Source organism: Cephus cinctus, unplaced genomic scaffold, assembly GCF_000341935.2.
Source record: "Cephus cinctus unplaced genomic scaffold, Ccin1 Ccin1_scaffold0020, whole genome shotgun sequence".
NCBI lineage: Eukaryota > Metazoa > Arthropoda > Insecta > Hymenoptera > Cephidae > Cephus > Cephus cinctus.
In genome coordinates, this window is record NW_014332768.1 from 597425 (window position 1) to 623200 (window position 25776).

Sequence of the window (25776 nt, forward strand, 5' to 3'; positions counted from 1 at the left end):
AAAAAAAAAAAAAAAAAAATGAATTTTCGACATACCTAGAAACACACTGACTGCATATAGTATACAAATTATATGTATATTAAGCCGTGTTAAAATTTTATATACCCTGTGCGTCGTTTCTAAAATGCACTTTTTATTTTATTACTTAAGTAACCAGGTAGAAGCCAGTCTTCTGTTACCTCGAACCTACTCGGATTTCGTGTTCGCAAAACTGCCCCTAGGTTCGCTGCTGCTGTCAGGTCAATTTTAACAGGAGACAAGGTCGCACCTTTATAGGCTGTTATACTGACGCATATCCGATATCCGTAAATGACGTGAACAACGCGGAACTCGAACGACACTCTGGTTGTATAGTGACTGTAAGTTTATTGTTGGCAAGTTGGCATCCTTCAGAGTCAAGGGAGGTACTCTAGCGTGTCTATCAGGCGGATGCCGGAGGATAATGAGGAAAAATAAGTTACAAACCCTATAAGAGATTATGGGCTGGTTTTGTATATCGTGTCTGTCGTCACGCAACTTTTGTGTTTATTGGCCATATAAATCACGCACGGTGGTTCATTGAAAACTCGACTTTAACGGGATCTATCAGGTTGGGCGATAAGAAGGCTTTTGGGTTCATTGTAAAAATTGGTAATTAAGGTAACGGTCGATTTTTTTTTTTTTTTTTTCATAACTAGAAATTTGAGTCACGAGGTGTGAATTGCGGGCGTAAGAAGTGTGGTGTTGACGGGTTGGGAAAATGAGTAGCCTTGAAGTTTCTCATTTCGCCGTGAGTGGCGCTGGTGCGCACTGTAATTACAGAGGATCTAAGCGTGAAAGAAATCAAGGTCCTTGACAAGCCTAAATTCTCATTATGGTTTTTATAGCGTGATTCTTTTTTTTTTTTTTTTACGAAAATGATTCAAGATAAATGACGGAATTAATTATCTAGTAATTTGAGAAATATCACGATGTAACAGCAGCAAGGGGATAAAAGATACAATTACGTAATTATTTATAATTATCTAATTAATTATCTACGTTCATGGATTAAAGAAAAACAAATTTTCAAAAATTTTTTTTTTTGAAATGGATACACCAAAATCTTTATTTATGTATAAAAAAAAGTTGTCTTTTATCTTCGTTTCTCAAATTTCGTTACACCTCGCCTGTAACCGCTCATTAAAAATTCTCAGTATGATATTTTTATTCCCAAAGGCATAACCTAACCTAACTTAAGCTAACCTAACAACAGTGTTAGGGGGCCGAAAAGAAGTCAAAGAACCGTACGCGCTAGATCGCCTACGCGCGGATTTTGATACGCGTACATTTTCTGTAGGACACATAAGGAAGGTAATTTGAAAAAAAAATATATGGTGTACGCGATGAGTTTCGCCTTATAGCTTGCGGCCTTTAAGCCTATATACAAAATCCGTTATTTGTATTCGAGAGCGCTGTAACGCCCGGCTCTTCTTCTTCGGCTCGTATTCGGTAAATTCCGTGTACGTGACAGTTCGCTCCAGTGGCAATAAATTTGTTTAATCCAGCAGGAGTGAGAGAGAGAGAGAGAGAGAGAGAGAGAGAGAGAGAGAGAGAGAGGCCGATTGAGTCTAGCTGGTGGTGCGTGCACATGTATAGCCAAACCTGTACATACATATTGTACATAGATATATATATATATATGACCAACGAATCTAACCTATCCTGTATGAGTACATACGAAGGTCCCACGTATGTACTGGAACGTGTCGGGGCGCACGTGCGGTTATGTACAGCAGCCAGCGTGACGCTGCGCGACGCCTTGGCGGGCCAAGCGTCGCATATGCCATAAACTCCAAGCGACGCATCGGGAATACAAAGTTCGATCAGCAGGACCCTGCTATTTCCATGGTGGCGATTGCCGCCGGGAGGGATCTTACCCTTATTGTGTGTGTATGTATATATATATACTTTTTAAGATATTAAATATATATATATGTATAGCTGCCGTTATAAAGAAAATTGTGAATCTTACTGTGCGTACCTTTGCGAATCGATATATCGACGTCATTTTCCTTTTTTTTTTTTTTATATTCTTTTTACTTGATAATATCACCGGGCAATTTGCACTTGAGAATTTACCTGATTTTAATACCCACCGGATATTGCTAATTTAAAATTTTAATAATGGTTTTATCTTTTTTTGTGGAATTTTTGTTTGCTTCTATTCATTTGCAATTTTGTTCTTCCATCTCGACGCTACTGTACCAACGATAACCGTGCGACAAGTGCGTCCTACGCCAATGTGAAGTTTTGTTCCCTGTTGGAACAACGGATGTGCCCATATCTATACGTGTCTTATGTTTCGCGGCTTTTCAATTCGCGACTAAGTGTCGCCGGATTTTCATCGTGGCTTTTTCGCTTTGTCTTATTTCTCCTTTTGTATTTTTTTTTGTTTAGCTTTGTGGCTTTACGGCTCCTTAACCTCGCTCCTCTCTCTCTCTCTCTCTCTCTCTCTCTCTCTCTCTCTCTCTCTCTCTCTCTCTCTCTCTCTTCACTTTCATTCGTACAGTTAAGTCACTCCGGGCGACCGAAGCGCTCGCTGCGGGATTTTCTGGCGATAACGCGACGACGAAAAGCCCGTTGAAAGGGCCCCCCAATGGATTACAAGGGGTGCTCCCTGTGTGACGTCAAGTGGGAAGCTCAGTGCCGCCGACAAAGTATCGACCGATTGGAAATCGTGGTACACGTGTAAAAAGGAATTTAATAATCTCACTCGGATCCCATCTAAGATGAGAATCAGAATCCAGAAGGCTAATCAAAGGGGCATCCCTTTGGATCGCGAAGGCAAGGGCGCAAAGGGGTTCTCGCGTAAACGATTTCGTAAAATGAGAGATACGGGTTACATGGAAGCTAAAGAATACCTTATCGCATCCGGTGGCGCTGTAATCGCCTTTATCGCCGTATCCGGCGGTTATCACGAAGAGTCGTAGAAACTTAAAATTTCAACCTCTAAAAAGTTTTCGACACGTACCCACCCCCTGCTTCTCTCTTGATATTTTTTTTTTGTTTTCTATTTTACTTTCTTTTTTCTTCCCACTCTCCTTATCCACTTTTTCGACAGTTTTTGCACTCGCGCACGAAAGGCTTCGCCAGTTTACCAAGAGCAAGTACTCGTACGATAGCAAAGCTGGAAAAGTACTTTGCCTCTTGGCCGAACACTTGACTCCGTTGCAATGAAAAATATTACAGCGGTAACTTTTTTCGACTCTTGCCCTGCTACCTCAGAAATTCACCCTTGTCGCGCCGGCTGGACCGTCGGAGAGATTTTTGGGAGGCTGCGAAAAAAGTTTTCTTAATTCGTAATGGGTCACCCGGTATAACGTACCCTTATCATTTCTGGGATCCCCTATGACCCCCGTCGTTACGGGCGTCGACGGTCCTGATAAAAAAAGTTTTCGCCAGATTGTCCATCTGCTCACTTCCGGTTTTTATTATCTGCCAGAAATTACGATCGATTTCACTCGATTACGTCAGGGGTCATTCGTCCATATATCATCCCTCGAAACAGTCCCTTATCATCCGGTTGCATCATCGGAGGGACTACTATTAGTAATTGGAAATTCGGCGGGACTCTGTCTGTCCGGCTGGATTTTATTTATCCTAAATTAGTCATTGTAATTCTGATAGCCCGGTGATAAGATCGATTGCCTATAATCGATCAGGTATCATCGTCCGTAGAGATTTGATTATGTTAATTAATTTTGACCTTTTTCTCATTCCAGGTGAGTTCACTTTACTCGGGTAACATCCACTTCCGGTGAGTCCTGAAGAATTTAGATTTCGAATGAAAAAAATTAACAGCCTCCTTTTTAAACGCATCTACGGGTAAGAGCCACGTGTTTAATTTTGTCCGGTCGGACCGATTGCTTTTTTCGAATCTGGCAATTACGTCACTTTCCGAAAATACGTAGTTACTCAGTCACGTAACTGCGCAGACGCATTCGTATCTTTTGACAATTGTTCACAGTTTACGTTATGGAAATTTTCGCTTGGGATTTCCCACGGGACTTTTGTCCCATTCAATTAGTACAATGCATTCGTACTGCTTGCGATACTCGCTACGAGTCATAGTCGGTAGCCAAGAAATTTCATAGTACAAAGTTTTGTATCATTGAAACTTTTTATATTCTTATAATCTTATTATTTTAATAATCCATTTTCATTTTTCAAAGAGATTACCTCGACTTTTTGAGTATCAATTGGTTTGTGTGGTAAAGAATTTTTTTTTAATAAGTACCTACTCAGTTCTTTCATCTGTACATTTAATTTCGGAGTTACCCTGTATAGGGTATAGAGATATAATAATCATAAGTATTTGGGATTGCGGGTAGTTTAATATCGACAATTAAATAATTAACGGGATTTATTATTATCACGTATTCCTAAAATGGGTTTAATCGATCACTTTTATTTTAAGCCTAATTTCTAATTGCATACGTATACGTCTTGTCAAGGCTTTTATTTATTTTATGGTCGCAATTCTGCTGCACTACTGTGTTTAGGATTCAACCTCGTTCCACTTGCGAGGATTCTCGAGAAACAGTCCCGAGGTCGATCTTACGTTCCCTCGATTGATCGACGGTGATATCAGGCTTCTTTTGAGAAATTTTATACCGAATTATTTCGAGTTTTTGGCAATCGGATTACTTTTTTAATTACATTCTCTGGTTTCAAGAGAATACTTTCTGACGCTTGCTTCGAATTGGTTTTATCTTCAGGCTGAATTTTATGGGTTGGGTGTAGCTTTGAATTTCTAGACTTTAATTGATATTTGGATTTAATTTGAGGATTTAGATTAGACGCACGAAGGATGTGACCTTTAACGTCAGTTTTATGTAAAATATAATTTTATTGTATTCTCAAGAAAATTTGGAGATTAACGGTAAAACTTTTTTTTTTGATTTTCAAAATCAAAATTTTTTATTCAATTTTCAAATTTGGTTGGTCCATTAAATTGGAAAATGAGTTTTGACACCATCTAGTTCGATAGTGCTTTGATTGTTTGAATAATTTAAAAAAAAAAAATTGTTTCAAAATATACAAAAGCATTAAAAATGTGTAAATAAAAAATCAAAATGGAGTGGCAGGGTGTAAAGTACGTGTAAGGATGACTGTATATATAAAATAAAAGAGAATAATATTCAGATGTAAGATGAAGTCAGCTGCCGAGTAGAACCGAGTGGGTTTCAGCCCAAGAGAAGCCAGAGGGGTTCTCGCAGCATCCAATGGTTACGGATGTACCAAAGAGGTTTTAAACTTCTCGTAAATCATCGTTTGTATTCCGAGTCGCTGTCTCATGAATCAAACTCGCTTGAGAAATCCTCAAGACTCCATCGGGCTCCTTGCAGCATCCTCTTGACAAGCAGCACTCACAATCCCCGGTGACCGGGTTCATCTCTAAGCGTCTCCCCCACCCTCCCGAAAGTATCTCAGACTTCCAAGAATTTATTTGTTGCTTAATATCAATCGCAAATTTTTGATCTCTGGAGACGTCGGGACGCCGTGCGAGATTAATAGATTAGGGACGTCGTAAAAAGAGAAGTTTGGACGTTGGCTTTATTAGATAATATTTTCTAAACTCACTTTGGGTAGAAAACTGGTAAATTTGCAATTTTCAAAAAAAACAACTTTAATGATAGCTTGGTATTTTCGAATAAAATATAGAACGATTTTTCTTTTCAAACTCAAATGAATAATATACCTACGAGACAAAGCAGCGCGAAACTCTTATTGCTTGCTCTTACTGTTTGAATTAGATTTCATATACCGGGTATGAAATATATACCGGGTGTAAAATATATAACAGTCGTAAAGAGAATGACCGGAGCCCCAAGAGCCGAAGACAATACGAGATACTAGAATATTCGAGGTAGACTGCAGGGAAATTAATTGAACAGTAAAAACAAAAGGTAGGTATACACAAGAGCAAAGTTGTTAAGAAAAATGTAAATGACGTAAATCTAATGGCGGCTAATAAATCAATTATATCGATAATTGTTAATTGACGATCGATTTCATTATGCAGAATATACACGGCAGCGACGATAAAAGAATTATAATGTTAACAAAGTGAATTCTCAACGAAGCAAAATGTACAGCTTAATGTAATTGCTTCTCCGAGTGCTACGTGCATTTCAAAGTAGTGCAGTAACAGTGCTGATTGCAGCAGCGGGAATTAGCATAGCGATAGTAGTGGTAAAAATAAGAAAATCCCAAAGAAAAAAAAAAAAAAGAAAAAAGAAAAAAGAAAAAAAATTAGTCGAGGTCGAATACTCGATCAACGATCAAATCAACGGAAATTTTGAATCTGACTTTGAATTCAGATCGATCGATTGGCTGGAATATCCCTATTAATTTAAAAGCAATATATATACATACATTACATAGTTAGCAATTGGAATCCTATCGATATCGCTTCTGCCATGACCCTACTGCACGACCCCTGATATAATAGCTAATTAAAGTAGCCATTGAATAAATTCCTTTAACGGTACTAAAAATATTAGCTAATTAGCACAAGAATCTGGTCCATTAGACTTTTTCGTATTATTAAAGCGAAAGGATGCAATAAAGAGAAAAATTAAAAATTATAATCAGCATTTCGCATTTTACCTGGTGGATTCGAACCAAACGACGATTAAGGAGAATAATCACGATGAGATAACAATAGAAAGTGGAACAGATGAAAAGATTAAAGATGCTGTGTTACAATGATTTCCTAATACTGTCTCTGATCTGCTATTGAAATCAGCCGAAGAACCGGTCATTGGGATCAGTCATACGTCAGTCAGTGTGCTGGACCAGTGATACCGATTCGACAATAATTAGCTTTTGATCGATGCATTAAATTTTGATTATCGATAACGAGCCTGTACGATATATCGAAAAAGTATAATTTACCTGTACTGATATATTGATATTTGATAATTATAATATATTTCCTAATGTATTATGAAAATAGGATAGGTAAAATTTTTTTTTAATGTACAAATATATAGTTTAATTTCTCTTTTGACTTTCGTAATCGGACTTCGGTAGTTGCGTGAAATTTTCAAACCGGTTTCGCACAGTTTGAGTGAGCAGCAACGACGACTGTTTATTTAAGCCGTCGACGTATTTATCGAGTGGAGGGGTATCAGGGGGGTCAGGGGTCACAGGGAAAAGTTGAGAGGGTGGTTAGGGGGCCAGTGAAACGTTTTTACGGATAAAACTGAAGGAACGTGTCAAGTGTTTGGATATCGATGAAATATCCTGACACGTCGGGGACGAATGTTCGTCGAGTGTCGTAATTGACTGACGTAGAATTGGGGGAAACGGAAGGTCGGCTAATAATCGTTCTGGTGGCTTCGATTGAGTTAATTTTTTATTACGTGGAAAGATTACGCAAGGACACGTAATCGGTATTTTTTTCGTGCACTTTGCGTCATTGCGTACAGACCACGTGGTAATGGGTCAGCGCTTTTATTAATTGCGTACGATTAGGTGGGAAAGTGGAAAAGGTGTTGATTGAAAAATTTTCAAGGGCGAATATTTTTTCGATATAGATTACTCGAGCAGATCGGAAACGGAAGTTAGCGATTTTGAAAAAAAAAAAAAAAAACCTGGCATCGTCGGAAGTTCCGGAGAAACTGAGTATGTACACACGTGTGTATATACGCATAGGAAGAGAAGTTTGGAAGTTCGATAAGGGGCTGGAAATTGGCGGAACTATGTAAAAGCGGAAGTGAGATAGGGGGTGTGAAACTTGTGACGGGGAGAAACGTGACAGATAAAAAAAGAGGAAAATTATTAAATTCGAAAAAAAAAGTGGACGGTACAAAAAGACAAAATTATATGAACTCGTTTTATATATTTGTTTTGTTATAAATAACTTGTGCAATTTTCATAAATTTTTCCTTCAAACTCACGGACTTCCTAAAATTAATTCGGCGATACATGCACGGATGCACATACACATAATATATGAGTACAAAGTACAAGTCGTGTCAAAGGGTAGATTCGAATTGTTAAAATTCGATCGATTGGAGAGTCGTAAAATTCTAATTTCCTTAAATTACCATGAACATTACGTAAACTCGTAATTTTCTTTTACCTTTTGTTGGCCAGGTGCGACAAGATCGTTAATTAGTTTGACGTCGGACGAAAGTTCACCGTTGAATTCAACATTGCGAAGAAACGTTCCTTTCGCTGCCAGTATACATAGTCCCCTTGAATTGATGGAATTAATTAAATTAATTAAATAGCCCCATATACCGAACGCAAACTCGGTATACAGTGGATCTGTAATTGATAATTCAAAAATACATCTAAAAGTATAGTAAACAAGATAATCCCATACTAGGGACAAATCGCGAAAACGAATTAACAAAATTGAGTCAAGACCCAGCTGGGATGTAGAGTTGGCGCGCGGGAATGCGCGTAAGTGACGCAAGACACGTGCCCAGATATCCTATTTGCATTACCAGAGGAGGTAGACGAGGAAGTTAATTCTGCCGATACTTGTGCCACAAGGAAGGCAAGAATGATACAGGGAGCGTGAACGATGCCTCAGGCCGTTTGCAAAGGGGCTTTAGTAATCGTAATTGAGAAATAGGACGCATGGGGGCAGCACTTGCCGATTGGTATTCAACCTGGAGGGGGTAACGACTGGTAAGCGAAAGAATCGAGACGGGCTTCAGTCTTCCGACGGCCGATCTCCCTTATTGAGCTCTTGGACGCGGGTCCTTTGCTTCTTCCTTTCTTCCTCCCCTCGACCCCCCACTGTCGTCATTCGTTAATCGCTCCTTCTCATCCGTCTGCCGAGGCATATTCACTTGATTATCTACTTTTTCGCGAATTCTGTTTCTCTTTCTTTGCGCTTCCTATCTTCCCAATGTCTTTCGCCGGGCTATACCCTCTTCGCGATAACACTCGGCAAGCTCCGCAGGAAATACGCCAAGTTCCAGCGGTGCGAAGTCACGTGTTGACGTTTATCCTTACTGCGCTCTCCAGGGCTTCTCTAGGGTCACGTCAATCTGCGTTCACTTGCGCTACTCCACTTGGCTCTTTCCAGTCACCCGGTATAACTTCTAATCAGCCCCCAACCGAAAGACTGATCGACGGTTAACCGGGTTCGTCTTCGGAGGCCAGGCCTGGTTCCTCAGAGCTAACCTAGCCTGACCGAAGGCTGGCGGCGGGCGGGAGGCTGTAAGCGTAAATTTCTTGCAGATCTTGAAACTTCGGTCGGTTACGTGCATCACGCACCCCAGACTCCTTAACGGTCCATTTCACTTGTCTCGTGTCAATTCTAATAATTTTAACGATTATTTCCTATCTGTATCTTCGTCCTTTTCCCGAGGCTTCCTGCCCTCGGGCCTTATGTCCATTTCATATCATACCTTTATATACCTGTTACCCCTAACCTAAATTTTCGAAAATACCTAACACGGCAAATCGGTCCGGGCATCGCGGTAATTCGGTATCGCGCGCGAGTATCCGGTCATTCGAGAGTCCAAGTAAATAATGAATCCGCATCGAAAAGTGACAAGTGCGAAATTATCAAGGCGCCCGAACGGATCTCGAGTTTCGAGTAAGGACGAACTGGACCCGTGAACGATAGACAAGGAAAACTGATAAGACGAGGATTTTTTGGTGAGTGACCTTTTTTTTTACTCCTCCATAAATGCTGGTACAAGTCCCTCGTGCCAAAAGCTACACCCGTGATAAATTTTGGTTACGCACTTATTCCCGTATTACGGGATAAAAGTCTCATTGGCTGTACTTGTATATCTATAGTTTTATACAAATCGATCAGATACAGATCCACTGCTAAGCAATAGGATCTCATTAGAATTCACTAGGAATTCAATTAGCTTTATTTTCATGATTATCTTGACCTACCCTCATTATCAATCGATACGTCTCGCGATAGGATCGATCGATAACTTCCTATATATATGTATAATCTCTCGACTTTCGCTCATTGACGATCCTCCGAATTCCCGTGATTCATTAAACGCAATTGGTCCAGAAGTACTAGTCAGCGGGGATGCTGGATACGTAGAATGACTTAAAATAATTTTTCCTTTGTCCTCTGTAAATTAATTCATTTCTTTCATTCTTATATAAGCCCAATGACCCTTTAAAAAGCACCGATAGCTGGCGTTGCTATAGTATCTTTACGGTAAGAAATGCCGTAAGTTTTTTTTTTTCTACTCCCGTAGAAAATTATATACGTATATAAAAGCCTTTGATTTTTCTTTTTCAATTTGACATTTCACTCGTGATATTTTCGTATGCCCGTATCTCCTCCAGACTGAAGCTTCTGTCACGTGACGACATCCCGTGACTTTTACAGCCCACCCGGTATTTCCCCAGCGAGTAACTTAGTACCTGGAGAGCCGTAGGAAAGTTTCATGTAGAATCAGACATTCGACTTGAAGCGGGATTAACGCGTCCTTACACCCCAGATTGCTGTTTAAACTTACTACGAGTATAATTTCCCGACACTTCCGTAACGAATTCACAGTCGGACTCAGGAGCGTAGCTACTAGCCATACTTATCCCAGTACCCGTTCCCATATAGACACAGTATATAGATACGTATAAAAGCATGTCAGGTAATAAAATTGAAAACGGCGCTGGCAATCGTCATTCCTGAGATCGAAGAAAGGAGTTATCGGAGATTAAATAAAAATTTCAGGTACCCAATATACCCGCGTACCCGTTTACCGGCGAGTTAAACGATAAAATTCCAAACGGGACAATTTTAATTCCGCGGATAAGGAAAATGAATTTTCACGAAAATTACGGTCACGTTATACGATGCCCCCGAGGACGAGGACGTCGTACGATGAAAAGGAAGCTAATAACTCGTAATAAGATTTTTCAGTCGATATTCACGCTAACGACGGCTAGTTTGTCTTTTTGCTGTACCCGTACACGTATATATAGTCCTTTCGCGGTATATACATATATACGTACATGCAATTGCGATAACTCCACAGTTTCGTAATCTTCCTTAAGGATCCGGGTTACCCGGGAATAAGCGGGTCGCTCCAGGAGTCCAAAGTGCGGCTCCACTCGCAAGGGGAGTTCACAACGCAAAGACGAGGCCGTCGCTGTATGGGACGGAGGTTCGGATAAAACGTGGATTGGGTGGGTGGTTGGTGGGTTTATAACAGCGGAGGGGGGATTGAGAGGGGGGAGGGTAGATGCTTGTGGGGAGTTCAGTTCCTGGCAGGGGGTTACTCTTTTAGCTGTTCTACAAGGGAGTGCACTTCGTGCCCAGACTTCCTGTCGCTCCCATGGGAACCAACCCTTATCCCCGGTATGGAGGATGCCGTAGGCGACTCGAGAGACGTCGGGGAACGACGTTATTGTTTCTCATTCTATTATCGGTCGTCCCGTCCTAAAGAGATACCCGTAGCGTGGGTACTGATATTTTCGAGGCGTCATGCGTCGCGACGCCGACGTGCGAAGACGTCGTTATTGGTTCAGGGCTCAATTACGCGGTTACTTTATATTATGGGATGTATATATATATATATATATATCTATATCTATATATCTATACATCTATATATATACACACGCGCACTGTATAGTGGCTCTTTCCGTCTCTTACGAGGAAAAACCTTTTTTTTTTATTCTTCTTTTCTTTCTATGACTACGGCTAACGTGGTTAAGGCCGCTTTTCAGAGCGACGCCCATGGCGATTGATTTAGACCGCAAAGATGTTATCGCTGTTTCGTACTCGGTTTCGTTGAAAGGAAAAAAAGAAAAGAAAAAAAAAAAAAATTCGAACCGGCGACAAAAAGTTTTGGGGGCTTTGCGGCCGACTGTCGTCCGTCCACGAGATCGACGCAATTTTTTCTTTTCTTTTTGACAGATCGTAAACAACGTAGGCTCGAAATTTTATTATACGGTATCCGCGTATCTGGTTTTGTAATGAATTATTTTATTTTTCTATTTTAGAATATATTTCGAGATTTTTTTTTTTTTTTTTTTTTTTTTGACAGATCGTAAACAACGTAGGCTCGAAATTTTATTATACGGTATCCGCGTATCTGGTTTTGTAATGAATTATTTTATTTTTCTATTTTAGAATATATTTCGAGATTTTTTTTTTTTTTTTTTTTTTATACGGCACCACGCGTCATTCGCCAAGTATTACATTCCTCGAGCTGTCAAAAGTCATTGTATATTTCGATCGTAGACCTTATTGTATAAGACCTTTTCTTATTGATACAGGGGGTTTCAATTGTGAATTGACGTTTTGCGCACAGTGTATTTTGGCACGCCAAGTATTATTTTAAACGAGCTTGCAGGGGGGCTAATGGAGTCTGAAGGGTTGACGAGGATGCAGTATGACTTTACGGCCGTAAGGCGAAGTGATTACGTAAATTTGATACTCGTAATTGATAAATAAATATCCTTGATTTAATGGATGTTTAGTATTTCAAAAAAAAAAAAAAAAAAAAGAAAAAAAGAAAAAAAAGTGCAATCTATGCCTCATGAAATTCGAGGTGTTTACTAGAAATTAAAGAAAGGAGGAAAAAAGAAGTAGTAAAAAAAAAAGGAATAAAAAATTGCCCACCTCTGCAACCCATCTCTGACGTCACTGACACTTCTCGACCCGCAGTCGTCGCACTGAGAAACTACCGACCGTCTCGTCAATTTCCACGTCGTCACGTTCCTCGGGATTGCAGTCATGTAAATCTAGTCCTTGTTTAATTAGCAAGTAGTTAGCCCGGCGCTCTGTTCATTAAGAGTTCCGCATATATACCCGGCATACTTTCCGCCGTAGAACTTAGTAACACCCGGGTATAGTATCTCAAATCAGACGTCACAATTGCAGACAAGAATTGTATGAATATTTCGAGGTAAAATCGATTCAAAATTTTTTTTTTCAATTTTTTCAAATTGCATCTTCACGGACCACTCTGCGAACGATTTAACAGTAAATAAAATTTTTCAAAATTTTATTACGTCATCCTTCACTAATTGTCGCTCGATCCAGAACGACGCTTTGGCCTAACCGACTGTCCAAGGGATTTTTGACGTTTGAAAAGTCGGCTGACGAATTTTCAAATCTCCCGCCAATCCCGTTCGCCACCATCGACTCCCTGAATTACGCAAATGTTCTTCGATCGCCTCGCTATGCTGATACGACCAATGATAATCGCTGATACGGATTTCTGCGGTTACGCGATTGTAATGCCTCTAATGAAGTTCCACCGTGACCCCAGCGTTATCGCCGCCAATACGTAGATACTTATCTTAACGATCGGAGGGTCCAATTTTACTAGGAATATTAAAGGAAAGAAAAGATGGTCGCATAGAAATGGGATTTTATGCTTCCTGCTTCTCCCACGCTCTTGTTCCACCCCCTGTTCCCACCCACTTTCTCCCTGACCCAGTTATGTAATCGCCTCTTGGTCTCCTTTCCCTCGATCACGTCTTCCAATAGCGTTCGATTAAAATCCGAAGGGCATTGACTGTGGCGCTCTTTCCTTATTTCGAAAGATCAATACTCGTTGATGGGAATCGCGTTGACTATTTACGTAATTCGCGTAATAACGTCGCTCAGTTATCGCTGGGCGATAATTGGACAGGGAATGAAAAAACACATGTGAAATTTATACGTGAATTTTCACATATATACAAAAATGTATTTTCGGGAGATATCATATTTTTAGGCACTCATAAGCCAAATATATTTATTAGACACGCGAGTTAGTTTATGCTGTATCAGATTTATTTACATGCTATTTTTACCTCAGCCTCCGGACCAGAGATATTCCCCCCCTCCCCCCCCAGAGATATATGCGAGATTCACCACTTCACTGGCAATCCAAGTGCCTCGTATTAACACACTAGGTATTTAATTTGCCGTAATCACTTTTTAAACGTTCATAAGAGTGATAAGCATTGACGGGCAAGTGTTGGGGCTCTTATAAATTTTTTAAAAAGTGACTCCTCCGATTTGAACACTTTGAGCGCATTAAAACGAAGCACTTGAATTTTCAGTTTACTCTTTCGCTCCCCTGTGCTCTGCTCCCTTTTTTCTCTCTCGCTCCTATCCATCCGTCCAATAAGTCTCTCTCGTATCGATCGCTGTCATCCACGTTAATAAGACTTACCGGCTTATCGGGTGGTACTGGAAAACTTTAGCAGTCTAATTTTAAATGAGAAATCCTGTATCTTATTAAATGTATGATTTTCATATCGATTGCACTTCTTCGTTGCATATAGGTGCAGCTGCGCTTAAAAAGTACCTGTCGTTCGTATTATCGGCTGATTAATATTTGTACACCCGGTATAAGTCACTTTGTGGAACATTTTATCCACTGTCGATGCACTAAAATTTTCCCACCGATCCCACCAGGCACCCACGGTACACTGATTTCCGCACTGCTGTTCCAATTTTCACAATAGGTATATCTATTAAGTCACATCTCTACCCTTTCACAATGATGCCAGAGCGATTCGGTTGCTCGTCACGTGCCAGGTGAACTCTATGTGGAGCATACGTAGAGGTACCTCTCTGTCGAACGTATTGTTCCTTCCCACCCCTTGTAGTCCGTTCTCCTTGTCTCTGTCTGACGCACGCAGACCCGACCGTTACTTCGGTGCATCCCGATGCATAGTCTCTGTCGTTGGCCTCTCGGAGATCTAAATTGGGAGAGACGAAGGTCGATTAGGAAAATGGGGTAAAAAAATTGGGCGAGTCTAGGTGAGGGGAGGGCGAATGATAAGGGTGGTCGAACTATGCGAAAACGCGTGAATACGATGGTTATAAAATTTGTAAAAATTCTACGAATTACCGATGCATAGGGGATGAATATTAAGAGAACGTGATTTTCCAGTAATTTACCAAAAATTGTCTCGCGATAATTTTTTAACGTTAAATTCACTTCGCGTATTTTCCTTGTCGCGCTACGTGCAACTGCCGGGGACCCGAAGTTCCGACCGTCGGGACGGGACCGGGACTCGGTGGTCTTTCACGTTCTACGAATTACCGTAGTTTCCGGGCGTCTCCGACGTAGGCCCTCCCGTTCTTCTTTCCGTCTGTTGTTCCGGAAGCGGGGTAAATGTCTTGTAAAACGAAGGGACGCTTTTTCTCGCTCGGAGTTTATTAGGAGGAACCGCGCCGTTCGGTTCTCTCGGTGCTCGGCTGGAAAATGCGAGTGGAGCGCTCGACCTGAATGCGGCGCTTATGGGAACTACGCGTCGAGAGGTAAATGACGCTTCTTAAATGGGACAATGGGCGGTATTTAATAGGGGGAGCACTCGGCGAGTATGAGGAACCGAGACACGGCGGCTGAAACAGTTTGATAGCTCCTTCGGAAAAGAATCGTGTCTATTATCGTTATCGTCGTTGCTGCCGTTACGTGGGATTGTCCGTGAGCTATTGCCGTTTAATAAATTGCCATTGCTTATATCGCGTCGGTTCGCGCTGTCGGGCAGGTATCACAGTCGGTAGTGGCGCTCTCTATGATTACTTAAACAAATCTTATTAATATTCTCATTGCATTTGTATCGTTGTTTACGCGGCGTAATTACTCAGTGACCACTGGTGGCCTTTCGTACTGGCGTCGTTACGGAGTTTATCATGGGTTCCATTATGAAATTATACGGATTTCGATTTTATACGGAATTACTAGCCACGTCACGTTCGCCAAAGTACTTTTTTAATAACTAATTGCTGTGTAAACTCCAATAGCCGTAACTGCATTCAGAATCCACGGTTATTACTCTAACTCACTTTACAAGGCTCATCCGCGGTGATAAAAATTTTCGTAAAATTTCATCGAGGCATACTTACTGCACGTAACGAAGTACGACGCTGGTTAGTTTGGAAAAAAAAAATTTTTTTTTTAATTGTAATTTTGATAAAAATTCCTGATAACCCAGCTTTATCGTTATCAGTCAAACGTACTGGCCATCAACGATGTTTCAGTCGTCCTTGCACGTTTCTCGGACTCTGTACGTTTGCCTCGTGGATTTTCAACGGAGGCAGCCGAACAGAAGAACCCAAACAATTACGGCTAATTCGAACCAAGTAAATTTTCATGTGTCGGACGTAAATAAGCTGAATTGCCGGAGGCGGTGGCTAGAAGATATAGAGGGCAAGCGGTTAAGGGCTGGTGAGTTGTGGGGGAGCTGGGGGGGAGTCGAGTGAGCAGTGGGGCCCCAGACTGGAATGCAGGGTGAAGGGGGGCAGTGGAAAAGTAAACACAGGAGAGATCCCGGCTTTAATACGGCAGCGACGCATAATGGTGTCGTGTGTATATACCTTCAGCTGCATATGCATGGAGCGTGGTAGTCGTCTATTTTCGGGCGGTGTAGGCGACGCGAGAGCTGCACGTCGAGTGAAGGGTGTATTGCTCGGGGGGATCGTTCACATGCGAACCCTGTGTCGCAATTCAACCCCCAGGTTGAACACAAGAGAGTTCAGGCACCGCCATAGCTCTTCTTTCTGTAATTCAATTATCCACTTGTATCTTTATTTATATTTTATTTTTCTTACCCCTCCGGTCTTTACTCATCCATCCCCTTACGGCGTGGTCTCTGCTGGGTTTACCAATTGTAAAATACGTGGCCGCCATTTTTTTTGGTTCTCTCGCAGAGTCTTTGGATGAAATTTTTTTTTTTAATTTTCTTCCTCCACCTGTCACTCGGCTATTGGACGTTTCTTAATCTTTTAAAGCCCGTCGCGCTTAACCCTTGGGACTGTATCAAGCGAGACGGCCTTCAGAGCGGGATTTTATGCTCTCTTTTACGTTTCCGCCGTCTTTCCCCGAATTTATATCCTCGTGGGGTGCTCTCTTGGATGCTTTTGCGAAATTACCATCGCGATGCCATTGCTACCGTTGCTCGGGTACGAGGACCCGTGTAATCTTGGTTTCTTGTCTTTGCGCTGTTTCAAATTGTGCAAAAAAGTTATCTGCGGATTTGATCCTTCGACTGCTATGCAAATAGTGCATGGCCACGGGTTGCGCATGCGCGGATTTTACTACCGTGTAAGCCCATGTACATAGCGTAACAGACATTCTAGGTCTGACTAATTTGGTAACAGATGGAAATTCTAAAACCTTGTTCGTTCCGTATGGTTAATTAGCAGACGTAGGAAATCGTATGCATTTCCAAAAATTAATGTCGACGTGTTTAACTCGAATGAAATAAATAATGCATTGTTTGTAAATGTCTCACTCTAGATTTTAATTTGTATCAAGCACTCGCCGTACTCACGGCCAACATAACCTCACTCGCGCGGCTGACAGCTACTGGAGAATTCTCTTAACCGTGATCATCTAATTAAAAAGACCGTTTTTATTAGTAGCACAGACACTTTGTATATACGCGGGGTTATAATAATTTCCGCGGAAAGCCGGAACGCGTCTACCAACTGTAGCTTCGCTCATTACGAAGGCAATGTAACTTTTCCCATGCAATTTTGCCAGGTGCACTCGACGCGCGTTTCTTCGGGCTACCGTTATAACGAGCTTTTTGCCCAGCTACGAGTTTGGTTAACCAGCGTGATAATTGGTCTAATGAAACCACTGGGCAGATGACGCGAGACATCGAAACGTCCTTACGACCGTTAGAAGCGTCCGTCGTGTCGTAACTGTTGCGACTGGCCGCCGCTACGTTTCGATGTCGCCCACGGTGTTCCTCGTACTCTCGGGATATTTTAGTTGCTCGGTCTACCGCTAGATGCTCTTACAACTACGAGACTTCGGCGAGCTATTAAATAGTCTGCGGATATTGGCAGGAAAGTTAAGTTTGAAATCGAACGAGTCGGCTGACTCCTATAACTTGGGACGAGTACACTGACTCCGTCGTGATGTTATTCGCAGACGGGAAAACGGGTTCAACTTTCGAAATTGAGCGTCGCTCGATCCTCGTACTTGCTGGAAAGACCCGTGACGATCAACCGTCTGGCTCGTTAAAAGTTGCAAGTTTCACTTCTCTTCGCTTCTCTTTTCCGTGCTCCCGTTCATTCATCTATATGTCTCCTTTGCTCGTTCGCTCGGTACTTTTTTTTTTTTTTTTTCATCTTTCATCTTTGATGCTCTCAGACGCACTGGCGATTTTTATCGTTTGTAGACGTATGTCACTTTTTTTTTTCTTCTTCTTTCTGGTATAAACGTTACATTTCTGGGCTCTGTTATTTCGCTACGGGAAGGCTTAAGGGATTCTGATGTTGTTTGATTTGTCTTTCTCGTTGACTGAGCTGATCAGGTCTGACTATCGATTTTGATTTACTCAGCTATGGATTTGCGTTTGTTTGGTAGGAGAAATTATTTCTTTTCTTCTAATTTACTTATACGTTTCTTTTTTTCCTTTCTTTTACTCGCTACCAATATATACTAACTTTTATGCAATTTTGATATTGCAGATTGTTCGAGCTCCTTTATTTGAAATTTTCTTCTTACTTACCTATAGGCAGTGTTCAAACTACTTTTTAATTAGCTTCATTACTATCTTGGATTGCAAAGGTTAATATCTACGGTATCCATACCCTTTAACCGTTACAATCCTTCGTAGACAATTAAATGGAAAATTACTTAGATTCGACAAATTTTTAATTTATTTTTACAGTCCAATTGTCATTCGATTCAGTTCGTTGCACTGCAGATTCTTGGTCTTTCCACGAACATACAAGAAGCTCCCTTAACTTTTCTTGCAGAGCTTGAATCCAATAAGCAGTGAAACTCTTTTTCTTTAATTTCCCATAACAAAACTGTGGTTCCGGACGGTTCATAAATCTCTTCCTTATCCTCGCGTCTTTACACAAAAACATACAGCTTGTAAACTGACGCGCGGACAGCCAAACTCTCGCAGCGCAGATGACGCGGAGCGTCGAGCACGTAAAATTTTCGTAGTTGCAAAAGTTCTCAGCGATCGGGATGACTCACGGTTACTGTACGTCGGGGCGAAACGAGTTTCCACGAGGGCGACAGCGATGAGAGGGCGCTGCCAGGCAGCAGCTACGAAGTTTGACTATTCGTCAGTTCTTGGAAACTCGCATTCACCGATGATGCACTAATGCCCGGCGACGCGTCCTCGTGCAGCCAGTTACGTCATAAATCGAAATACGTGCCACCCGTTAGAAAATTTTTTGTGAGGATTTTTTTTTTTAATTATAAATTCCTAGTTTTTCAACGACGAAAGAAAATACCTAGTGACGAAAAAAAAAAAAAAAAAATTAAAATCCACACACACTACCGGCAACGTCAAATCACCCATAGTCAGATGGCGCGAAAATTCAAAACTGGTTAACACTCGGCCATTACCAGCCATTACCATAATTAGACTTTATTGTATTAAACATATATGAACATAGTGACTATACTCTTTGTATGCACTTATGTATCTCTCGCGCGACGTACGAAGCGCGTAATGCTCACATGTGTACAAGCTTTACGTGCTATACGGTGTTAGGTCTGTTTGCGTTTACTTTGCAGGGATGAAGCAGCACACGAGGACCTATATTACGTGGGATTAGCGGAAGTGACGCTCCGAGGTGTCTTTGCTGTATTTATCGACTTTTCGTAAATGATAGCGCTCTACGTTGTCAGTGTTTCTGGAGGTGTAGTCAAGAAATGAACTTTCGATCGAAAATTTGTTTCAATCTATTTTTCAAGTCGATTGCCGTTTACGAGCCAAACGCTTTTCTCGTTCTGCTAACGTGTTTCCATAGCAGCGACGCAACTTTGCCATCTTGGTTTCTCGCTCGCTCGCTCTTTCTCCATTATTATTAACCCGTCACCTGACTGCGGGGCCCGCCTTTACACGTCTCCCATTGGCTCGCTACTTCGCGTTCCTAAATCTCCTCGACTGGCTGCAGTCCTGGAATCTACCAATGCCGCGTTTTCTCCGAGTCTTTCGTAAAAACGTTTAACGTTCCGCAGTGACGTCGAAGTACCTTCGTTTGTCTGGCGTAGCGCCAACGTCAACGCCAACGTCGATCGCCACAATAACCTTTCGCGTCGAATACGTGAAAATTGGCCCGCGGCAAATACTGCGTTGGCCAACGAATACAATAGGGAGGTCGCGCACGGGGAAATGGAACGACTGATTCGACAAGTTCGAATGTATCGTGGAATCGAAATTGCTATTGACCATCGGTTTTTGTAAGGTTTCGAAAAAAAAAAAAAAAAATTCATATTTCATTATGCTCCTTTTTCTAGTTTTCCCCACCCTACTTATCCTTAAAAAATTATGATTTTGGGAAAAATAATTTTTACGAAAAATATTTTTTTTCAACAAATATTTTTATTCTTTACAATTAATCGTCTCTTGTACGCTCTTTTTTCTTCTGATCTTTGTGGTAACGGGCAAATTAAAAAAAGAAACTGGTGATAGAAATTGACGAAGAAAAATTTGCCGGTCGCATCAATCAAGTTTCACTTACAGTCTCATTCTCTTGTATAAATATTAGATCTTCCGGATATCATCTGGAATACGATAAATTCGCTGGACCTAGAACGATCGATTTTCATCAGTGTTATTTAACCAAATGTATCTATCGACTGGGAGAATTAATAGCTAACCGTAGTTGATTATTAATCTTCGCTGGACCACTTCGATATCCTTGGGTTTTCACGTCGTCGATGAATCCTCGTTGGATCGCGGTTTGCACACGGGTGATCAGCGCTCGTCGGGCATCAGTCTTATCCGTCGAGGAGATCTTCTATTTCCGTAGCAATCACTCGGAGAGCCGCGGCCGAGAGATCTAGAAGGATCTATAGAAAGAGAGAGAGAGACAGAAAGTAAAGAAAAACGAACTCCAAAGTGGATCTAAGACGAAAGATCGAAGACTCGAGGTGATAAGTTAAATATATAATAAGACCGTATAAAAAAGAAGGTCGAGAAGAAGAACCGGAAGCGAGGGTTACGGAAGTAGAAAAAGAGTAACGAAAAATTCCAAAGACGCTCTACCAGCTGAATGAATAATTTAATCAGCCACTGATTCATCCCGATTTCCTTATCTTCCCCAATTACCTCTCTGGACCAGGGATGCTGTATTTACGTCCTTTACGAAAATCCAGCTGACTCGCATCGATAATATCGAAACACGTGACGATTATCCGATAAACCGGAAGTCGCTACCACCGCGCGGGGTGCAACGAAATATTATTTCGCCTCTTGAAAACTCGACCTAATGAACTTTCTACGGTCTCGAGAATCTCCGATCTAATTTTCGAAGAGTCCGTATCCAAAGCATCCACAGGGACTTAACGATCGATCAGTGATCTCTTTGATGGACCCAGGTAGGCAGAGCGAGATAACTAATAGATGAAAGATACATAGATAAGAGCAAACGAGATAAAGGAGGACAGACCGAAGCTCCACGTGTTTCCCTGTTTGTCTCTCGACCGCATTCCGAGAACTTCCTCCGTTTCCCGGTTCTTCAGCAAGCAAGCTCAATGGTCTCTTTGTGCCCAAAGACACGAAGCTTCTCCGCACGGGTTCTCCCAGCTTCCACGTGGTCCCCACTAGCGAGTCCTACTTTGCAATTCCTTGTGTCTCTGGCTTCCGGTACCTCAAGCTCGAACGACCAGCAAACCTCGTACGGTCTGATTACTCGTTAGCTCGGAACTCGAGATGGCCTCGGGAGACTTTGCCGAATCATTAAACTGCGAATATTGTGCTGCATTGGTCTTTGAATTTTCCTGTCTACCGCGAAGGGTCCGTTTGTGCGAACTCTGGTAACTTGGTGGGAACCGCTGGATATTCTGACGTTTGAATTCCACGATGCAGCTGTAGGTGGCGCCTGGGTTCACGGGGGCTCAACCTGACTGCGGGTAAGGGAATTATTGTCGGCGTTGATATACGTATATAGGTAGTATATGCATAAGTGGCTATTATAGTCGGACTATAGCGTGTGCAGTTGGACTTGACGAATTATAGGAACTATACGTGTATAGTTATATATATAGTATAGGTATATTTGTTATATGGTTATACGCGCTTGCATGCTTTTCGTGCAACGCTTACGTGCTGGCCGATACTGTTTCGCGGTTCAAATTTCGGACTGGAATTCGAATTGCCCATGTATTTGTCTTTCACGTTTATGTGGGGATATGGGGTTTTATGAGGTTGGATAATTTTTTTTTCTTTTTAATGAGCCTCGATTTAATTCTATGGGATTTGGGTATTCGGGTTTTTGGCTCTTGGGGACGTGTTCTGTTAGCGAAGGTGATCTGTCGTTTCATTGGGAATACGAGTTTGACGTGTTATCATTTTTTTGGGGGATATTCTGGAAGTCTCATTTTTCATTGGATGGATGGTTGAAAATTTTTTTTGGGAAATTTTATATTTGAACTTTTTTTTTTTTCTTATATTTGACAACAATATTATATATTTTTTGTTGTTGTTATTTTGAATATTTTTTTTATCGCTGAGAATTAAGTATAGGCTATTGGTATTGTCTTTGATCAGTGGGGTTTAATTGATAAGTCCTGAAATTTACGAGGTGATCTTCAAGATTGTCACTTTCATTTTTTTTTTTCCGTATCTCGTTCAAGTTCGACTCTTATTTCCACGGGAGACCGAATCTGGTTTTCGTGGAAACTGGTTTACAGATTCCAGAAAAAAATTCAAGATGTCCGCCATCGAATAATCTGTCCTCGCACGCGTGGGCGCAGCACTTGGGTAACTTTGAATATTTTTAAGTAAAAGAAAATATTTTACGTCGCCCCGACCCTGCGTCATACTTTATCAGATAAGCCAGGTGGTTTTCATAAAAAAAGAAAAAAAAAATAGTTTCCACAAGCCGAAAGACAGTCGACTATTTTTGTACGCGCAGTTATGGGATTTCGTAGAAAAATACTAAAAAATATATTTCTCATTGAACACGTAAATGTTGTTTCACCATCGAAACGAGCCTGCTGGTTTGATTGCGTAAATATGTCATTGACGTGCGCAACATTTTTTCAAATTATTTTATCAAAATTTTTAACCGATCTAAAACAATTCAATTGAATTTTAGGCAATGCCAAATAATTACGTAACATCCGCAGTACCGTTTTTGAGCGATCAGAAAAATCTCATATCCGGTTATGTAAAATTTATTTTTATAATACAGTCTTTTAAATGAACTTTTTGACTATCCTACCCTCAAACGATTCCACAGGGTAGTCTCTACCCCTACGGACCCTCGCGACACTATTAAATTAAATTGCACACAGTCGACAGGCTCGCGGGGCACACGGCACACTTGGCACGGCCCTGGGGGGGTCTATGCATAATGCATGCGGGCATTTTGCGAGCAACCCAACGACGATTCCACCCTGGGTCGCTGGTTTGGGACGGAGGTAAGAGCTCAGCGTAGTGAGAAAGGAGACGAATAAAACCGCAAATACCAGCGATCTGGAGAGGCTCAAAACTACCGAGTGCAAGTGAGAGGTTGCGCCTCTGTTCGCGAAATCTCGCCAAATTTTTTTTTTCAAGCCGCAATGGCATTCCCAATAAAAATGATCGACGATTGTACAAGGGAAGATGGAAGCATACAGGGTGGCTGAAAAAAAAAAGGAAGACACATAACGTATTAATGATAAGTATATCGAACAAAAAAGAAATTGTCATATACCTCGCAGACTCGAGGGTGGTAAAGAAATTTATTTTTAATGCAAAGAAAAAAAGAAGAGATAAAAATTCTAGATGCCGTTTGTCGAATTTTTTTTTCCAACAAAATTTCTAAAAAAAAAAAAAAATGAACGCGCTGTTACGTGACGTGAATTCAGGACGGCCGTTTTATGCTTGCCTTCGTCTTGCGTAAGAATTCGCACGTGTTTCTACGTCCCGAAGATTTTTGTAACGAAGTCCGAAGACGTAAAACTGGATACATGGGCGATTCTTGGGAGTGACGTTTGCTTCGATTCCTGATATAATAATAATAACACGAAGAATTATTGCGAAATAATTCATTCACAAAGATACCCCTTATCGATCCTCCGTGGGTACTCGCGGTATATTTTATACAGCAATTAATGCCTCGTCTCGAGTATCTCGAGATGATAAAATAACTCGAATATCTTAAAGATGAAAATTTTTTTCTCCTAAAAAAATCCTCACCGATTCCAAAATATTACAAATTTTCTCTGTCTACTCGTAAGGATACCTCCGATCTTGCAAAATTTTCGCGAGGACGGGTGTCATCTCGCGAAAAAGTTTAATCAATATTATATCCCCAATAATTAGGGCAGGGGGGCAAATTAACATGATTTTATCAGGCTACCATCCCTTATCAAAATTGGTGGGTTTTTAACGAAAGCTCTCTGAAGTGCCATCGATATGATTTGCCAATGAGACCTGTAAGGGTGAAAAATTTTCAAGACGTATTATATGATCCGCGATTAAACCATTTCCACTTTTGGGCACGAAAGATTTTGCGAATTATTGGTTTTTCGTAATTGGCAAAAAAAAATTGTCCATCTTAACGATGCAGTTTGATGCACTCGAGGCTCTTTAAAGAAAATTGTATAAGGTGCTGCGCCATTTTGTTATTTGCAACAAGGCTCGCAATTGCACACGGGGTGAGTATAATGCAAAATACATACTTGGCTATATATATATATATATATATATATATATACATAGAACCACGTATACACGTATCTGGGCAGAATAAGAAGATTAAAACCGTAACTATACGAAGCTCTGCTCTTTCGCGAGAAAATGTTAGGGAATAATATACATAGAACCACGTATACACGTTGCACACGGGGTGAGTATAATGCAAAATACATACTTGGCTATATATATATATATATATATATATATATACATAGAACCACGTATACACGTATCTGGGCAGAATAAGAAGATTAAAACCGTAACTATACGAAGCTCTGCTCTTTCGCGAGAAAATGTTAGGGAATAATACAAATAAAAATGCCAGAGTCTGTTTATGGACCGCAGCGGTCCGCGAGGGTGGTTTCCGGCAAGGAAGGGAAGCAGCGTCTTATTTCTATCCTCCTCGGACTACCTGCCCCACTTGTGCTCTTACGTTCTTCTTAGCATTTCCTTCGCCTTCCTCTTCTTCACTCCAATTCCTTATTTTTACTATATCGTCTCAGCCCTGCGACCAACCGCGTTCCATTTCCCCTGGCTGATAGGGGCTTCGAATGCATTTCCTCGGTACGATAAATTTTTCTTAATTTTCTTTACTTTTCCCGGGGCGTTTTTCGCTAACTTAAAAAAAATGACGCTTGGAGCGCTGCAGGTTCAAAGACGTGAAAATAATATGCCAACCACCCCACGTGGAGGTTGATTCGGCGCGTAAATAAAAAACGGGAAGATATCAATCTTCGCGATACACTCGGTGTACGTGGTCGAACGGTGCATCTTTATCCATCGGTTCCGGCGCGTTTATCCTAAACGTCCAGGATCTTTGGACCCGAGTCAAAAGCAAGGGCTGGCGAGGCTGCAGCAGGGGTCCCCTTTATTCGAGGGTAAAAAAAGGGTACGTACAAAAAAAAAATGTCCTTCCGCGCTGGGAGAGGAAAGGGCTGTTTTGCCAAAAGATTTTTTTTCACAGCGTCCAAGGGGCTACTGATCGACGATATTCCTAATGCTGGAATAGGGGTGAAAGCGTTTTATATATATATATATAAGGGATGGTGATGATCGATGATGATGACGACTCGGCATTGGTCGATCCCATCAACCCTTACTCTCGTAACCAATGACAACCGTTCCCGATTCCGTAATGATTAACGATCCCACCCTTAGGTTCACGAGAACCACCCCCCCCCACTT

General features: G+C 41.3%; 1 protein-coding gene and 1 long non-coding RNA gene across 6 annotated transcripts in view; one reads left to right on the forward strand and one right to left on the reverse strand.

The window, feature by feature from the left end:
- LOC107265585 (furin-like protease 2) overlaps nucleotides 1-25776 on the forward strand; it is a 143436-nt gene that overhangs the window by 38328 nt on the left and 79332 nt on the right. The window contains exon 1 of one of the 5 annotated variants that reach the window (XM_015735202.2): nucleotides 8713-9651. The exons of the other annotated variants lie outside the window; for them this stretch is intronic. The gene's annotated coding sequence lies outside the window, so the exon portion shown is untranslated. Of the gene's footprint in view, nucleotides 1-8712; nucleotides 9652-25776 lie in introns of those variants that run through there. 5 annotated transcript variants of the gene reach the window in all.
- On the reverse strand, nucleotides 13708-17611 carry LOC107265611. The gene is made up of 2 exons (XR_001537252.2): nucleotides 16301-17611; nucleotides 13708-14676 (listed from the first exon to the last, which is right to left on the reverse strand). It is a non-coding gene; the product is annotated as an uncharacterized LOC107265611 (long non-coding RNA).